General features: G+C 36.2%; 1 pseudogene; it reads left to right on the top strand.

Moving 5' to 3' along the window:
- The first annotated feature begins 3,843 nt into the window (after positions 1-3,843).
- Positions 3,844-4,351, top strand: LOC119523858 (annotated as a pseudogene).
- The last annotated feature ends 1,934 nt before the right edge of the window (positions 4,352-6,285 follow it).

Raw genomic sequence — 6,285 nt, 5'->3', positions numbered from 1 at the left:
TTATCATTATTCTTTGATCCCATTCACTTTCATTAGTTTTATATTTTAATTGAATTTAACCTGGAGACATGATTAAGTGAGTTTGATTTGCTAACAGAAATTAGCAGGAAATCACACATTGAAAGAAACAAGTCAGCAGGTATATGCTGTAGATATGGCCACATGACCTTGAAATATCTAGGAGGAAAATTTTTAAAAAACAACATAAGAAATTCATTATTTTAGCTAAAAGTAGGTTGTGTATTATTTTATAGAACTTTCCGTTTAGAAGAGATTATAGAAGCCATCTTTTTCAATAGCTCAGTCAGTATAGATATCCTTTCTGACACCTGAGAGGTACTCAAACAGTTCAAATACTTCTCATGATAGCGCATATTTCATTGCTAGAAAGATCTTTGGTATTTCAAGCTGAACTCTACTTCCTTAAAATTTTAATTCATTAGTTCAAATTTAAGCAATACTTAGAGCTGCTATTCAGCCAAGTAGACACCAATAGAGCCATACCAGATTTTTATGGCTGGCATTCATTCAGATTGGTCAGGCATCTGTTCTAATTGGTTGGGTGTCCTTTCTGAATGGTGCCTGTCCCTTACTGATTGTTAATGATTTTAAATATAACTACTATATATCCTGAGTTTAGTTTTTTCTCTGCTTCTCTAGGTAACTCACTCTCCTGCTTTAGGTCTCAGTTTCTGCATCTGTCAAATGAGAAGTTTCCATTAGATCAATGACTGCTAAACTTGGCTACATTTCAGAATCACCTGGAAAGATTGTTAGAATACAGGTTCCTGGATTCTACCCCAGATACACTGGATATGAATTTTGGCAGGAAAGGGGGTTGAAAATAGAGTATAGGATGTAGGATAGGAGATGGTGGGGGGGGTTGAGGGTGTGGATGTGTGTGTGGGTTTGAGAAATGGGATGAGTTAAAGTGTGGGGCTCAGCCCAGACTACAGGAGCACAATAGTTCCAAGCCATTTCATTTGGCCCAAGTCATGTGGACCTCCCTATGCAGTCAGTCCTCAGAATGCTTGATCCAAGTGGAGCTAGAGAGGGTATTGTAAAGAAATCAGGAAGAAGATCTCATCATTAATTGTAGATTTACAGAAAAGTTATGAAAATAGCTCAGAGAGTTCCCTCATACCCCATGCCCAGAATCCCCTATTATTGACATCTATCAGTATGGTATATTTGTCACAATTAATGAACCAATATTGACACATTATTATTAATTGTTTTGATCACCTTGACAAAGACCTCAAAACTTGATGTCTCTGAAATCAATCTAAATAGATCCTTAGTACTGTTGACACAGCTATTTAGGTAGGTAAAACTGAAGATTTCCAGCTTCAAAGACAGCCTAGGCTTCATGGAAAGGCAGACCAAGTACCTTTTAAATTGAGGAAAAGTGTATTGAATGAAAATTCTAAGTGGTGTGATTTTAGGGTGCCAAAAGGGGCTTCATACCCAGATCATCGCTGTTTATACCAGTTAATTCCTGGAATTCCATCTTTAAAGTACAATGGCTTTCATTTAAGGTCTTGATTCCTATTAAATTGATTGGTGAATCTGAGCACACATTTTGATGGATGGTATGGAAGCAGTGGCAGGCATTTCTTCTTCCAAAGAACGTTTTTTTTTTTTTTTTTCTTGTATAAAGTGCTATACAATTTTTTTCTGGGAATTTAATTTATTTGGGAATATAAGATGCACACACAATCAACTCTACTTCCTAGAGTTGGGGGAGTGAAAAACAAGGTCAAGACTTTCTCCAATTAGGATTAAAATAACAGTTAGCTCTCATTTATTTGAGAGTTGATTAACTGAGTCAGGATAGAGCAGAGGCTTGGGCATGTTCACCATGCAAGAGGGACTACCTACTTTGTCAATGGTTGATCATGAGCCCACTTTTTCTGCCCTTACCCTCCAGGCTGAGCATGTAGGCAAATGAAACTTGGAGGTGGGGATGGAGAATAAGAAACAGAAAAAATTGTTTAATAAGCCTGGGAAATGATAAAGAAACAACACATACTTAATGAACTGTAATAGAGGGTAGGAAATAAAGTGCTGTGAAAAAAGGGAAAAGAAAAACAAAAAGTGCGATGGGAATTTGAAGGAAGTAGCTCCTTCCAGCCGAAGAGTCAAAGAAGACCTTATATAATAAATGACATATGGACTAACTGACAGTACTCTTCAAATCTGTCAAGGTGATCAAAACAATTAATAATAATGTATCAATATTGGTTCATTAATTGTGACTAAAATACCATAATGATAGATGTCAATAATAGGGGATTCTGGGCATGGGGTATAAGGGAACTCTCTGAGCTATCTTCATAAGTTTTCTGTAAATCTACAATTATTCTAACAGTTATTTACATTAAAAAGAGACATTGCAGAACAGTTTGAGGTCTTTGAAATCAATCTAATATAGATCATTAATAAGGTGTTGAAATAAGGTTCAGAATTTGTTGACTTACTCTCTGTCATTACTTCCCTTTCCCCTTCCATCTAGAGATCCTTCATTATGAGTGTTTTCTTAGTGCCTTTTTAAGTGCTTTAGGAAGGGTGTGCTGGAGCTAAGTATACAAATGGCTCAATTGTGTATATAAGTCCCATTGCTACAAGGAACCCACCCTTAAGGCCTGTTTTTAATTTCTATTTGACATTTGAATTTTACCTGATCTGACAAATTAAACCACTGCAAACTCAAGATGAAGAAGAAAATAAGCAAATGAAGCTGGAAGTTGTAGTTTTCTTTGAGCATTAGTCATTCTGAGGCCAATTGTTGAGCACTGTATTCCATTATCTCAGGGAGCCACCTGAATGACAAAATGGTAAACTCAGATGAATTCTCAAACCTGGGGGAAATGTTTTCTGGCTCATTTTTAAGGATGACACAAAAAGCTTCTGTGCATATTGAGTTCAACCGGTCTTTGAAGTCTCACCTGAAAAGGGGACACCAAAAGGCCTTGGCTTGAGCTTTGAGTGGAAGGACACTAATCTCACTCCTGCACAGGTACCATTGGGCATAGGATGTTGCTCTCCTCATCAAAGAGAGAAGGTTATGTCTCAGTTACAGATTAGGTCAAACCCCAATGAAGAAAATTCACCAAACTGATCTTTTGATTAAAGTGGATGGCATCATTGCAGGACTATTTGAACCAATATCAAAGTGGATGGCAGAGAGGAATTCAGTGATGGGAAAAGAAGCAACTAGTAAAGAATATTTAGGCATGTCCCTTGATGCATGAACTAAGTCTCTGCAGAGAAGAAGGCTAAATGGCCATAGCATTTAGCAAATAAGATACCTGGTGTTTCAGAGGGGAAAAGATATCTTGATAAACGGAAGTTTGATAAAGAAAAATCTGAACCTTCAAATATCTCAAATCCAGAGTTCGATAATATATATCGAAAGTTGTGCTGATAGTACATATGATTTGTTCTTCCCTTTATCATAAGTTTCTCTAAATCCCCAGCACCACTCCTTCACCTCCTGCAATTATAAGAACTACCCTTGGAGCAACAGCGACTGTGACTGGCTCTCCTCCCTCACGCTCTTGCTTCTCTTCTTCCCCTTCCTTTCCTTTCCGGCTGGGTTTCATCCACTTCCCCTAGTGGCCACCCCGATCCTACGTAAAGGCATGACTTTCTGGCACCAGAGGGAAAATAGGGTGCAAGCCCAGAAACTATTTCCCCACCACCACTTGTTGAAAAACTGATTTGGAGGTGTCTCCAAGTTTGAACAATCAGAAAGTGCCAAGATTTGAGGCATCTCTACTTCACTACTAAGTATCAAGATGAAAAAACTGGAAATTAATCCGAACTTTATTCAAAGTCAGAATGGAACGATTTGTAGTAACAGCACCACCTGCTCGAAACCGTTCTAAGATTGCTTTATATGTGACTCCTCTAGATCGAGTCACTGAGTTTGGAGGTGAGCTGCATGAAGATGGAGGAAAACTCTTCTGTACTTCTTGCAATGTGGTTCTGAATCATATTCGCAAGTCTGCCATTAGTGACCACCTCAAGTCCAAGACTAATACTAAGAGGAAGGCAGAATTTGAAGGGCAGAATGTGAGAAAGAAGCAGAGGCCCCTAACTGCATCTCTTCTGTGCAACAGTACTGCACAAACAGAGAAACTCAGTGTTATCCAGGACTTTGTGAAAATGTGCCTGGAAGCCAACATCCCACTTGAGAAAGTTGATCACCGAGCTGTCCGTGCTTTCCTGTCTCACGGTGTGAAGAATGGAGGCTCCATACCTAAGTCAGACCAGCTGAGGACAGCATATCTGCCTGACAAATATGAGAATGAGAATCAAAAAACTCCTCAATTCGCAAGATTGTTGACAAGGAGGTTACCACCATTGTAATCAAGATAAATAATGTGGAGTATTAAAGTTATGTGTTGATTGTGTGGTTCATTTTTATATTTATTTCATTAAAATCATGTGATACAGAATAGTTTTGCAGAGTGTATATAGCCGGAAAAAAAAAAAAAAAAAAACCCTCACTGCAAAACTTACTGTTAATTTTAGTCACCAATGGCATGAAGCAAAACGTAGGTTTAGAGTGTGCTGGGATACCTGAAACTGGATGGTTATCTTTAAAATTGGTGGTTTTTCTCCTGAAATGTTTGTGCATGGAAGAACTGCCTTGCTTTTTTCCCTGTTACCATTTATGACTATCCCTTGTGAGATTACTTAATTATTTGGATCGAAGACTAGACTAGGAAACTGAAGCTGCTGCCAGACAACACCACTCACAGTAATTTAAAGGAATTATTTCTAATTAGAGGATCCCCTTTAAAAAGCAAGGGGTGGGGGGAAACTATTCTCATATTTTCAGATCCCTAATGGAATCTTCTCTGTTTATTGTAAACTATGCTGTATTTGTATATCATGTAATTATCTTAACTATCCTTCAGTTCCTCACTGTCTTTTTCCCCCTTTTTAAAGGGTCATTGTTGTATTTACTAGCAGCTTCAGGTGACCAAAAGACTAAAATCTTTCTTTTAATGTCAGTGCCAAAAACCATGGGGAATTTTGCAGTGACAAGATTTTAGTCTCTTACTATAAACACAAATTTTTGAACCATAGCTTTTATTTCAGACATCTTGGATTTGCAAATTTTTTTTTATATCTTGATGTTAAAAGAATCCAAGATTTGCATTTTAATTTAAACGGGTGAACATTTAATGTTTGAGTTTCCTGTTTTTACAGAGAATTAGTAATTGCTTTTTGGCTGACAGAGCAGATAATATGGAAATTGTTTTCTATACATTAATTTTTCCATATTATTTTATAAGAAGTTATTTGGGTAACTAGACTAGAAACAAGTTTACTTAATTTCACTTTTATCTGCTTAGCCTAAATTACTTTAGCTTCTGGTCAGCACTGATTAAAATGTGAATAGTGAAGTGGCTCTTAAGCCTTGGTTTTTCTCACCCCATACTATCATAGGTTTCTGAGGTAAATACAATTCATATCTAAGTGATATTCTACTTCTATCCAGAATATTGTACTAATTAGTAATTTACTATGTTCACTTTGTATTCCCGTGCTTATTTTCTTTGCTCACGCATGTATCCTTAGTATAAATGTGTTGCTTTTAAACTTTTGTCTGTGACTTTTAGAAATAAATTTTAAAAAACACTAAAAAAAAAAGAACTGCCCTTTTCTTTTTTCTTTATGGATTGCTGTTTCCTTGCATCTTTTATGTTTCCCTATTCTCTTCTCTGGTCTGTCCAGAGATAAGCCTGTGGCATCAACAAAGTGGTAGGAAATATTACTCCAAAATCCATATGTATTTGACTATAGGAACTTATGAAAGATGAGTTGCTATGAATTGGGTAAATATTTTCCCTAGTGGATTTTATTTAATAAAGTCATAAGTTTTTATTTTATACCTCTAGGATTCTAAACATTTTGTTGACTATAAAAAATGTAAGTACCATAGTTTAATAGTATTAGAATTTTTTCAGAAAATTAGCACTTTCTCCTTAATGATACAGTGTCAAATCATATATAATATGGTTATTTATTCTCTTTTGTGACCACTGTCTTTTTATTGAGGTAAAATTCATATTAAATAAAATCAGTCATTTTAAGGTGTACATTCAAAGGCATTTAGAATATCATGCCCATTGTATTTTATTTGGTTTCATTTTGTCTTTCCAAGGAGCATATGTTATAATGAAAGTCAAGGCAAAAAGTGATTCAAGAAACATAAATTCAATTATAGGACATTTAATGGACATCTCTTGTCCATGATGTGAATTACCT

This window comes from Choloepus didactylus, chromosome X (assembly GCF_015220235.1).
Source record: "Choloepus didactylus isolate mChoDid1 chromosome X, mChoDid1.pri, whole genome shotgun sequence".
NCBI lineage: Eukaryota > Metazoa > Chordata > Mammalia > Pilosa > Megalonychidae > Choloepus > Choloepus didactylus.
This window is presented reverse-complemented; position numbering and strand designations above follow the sequence as displayed.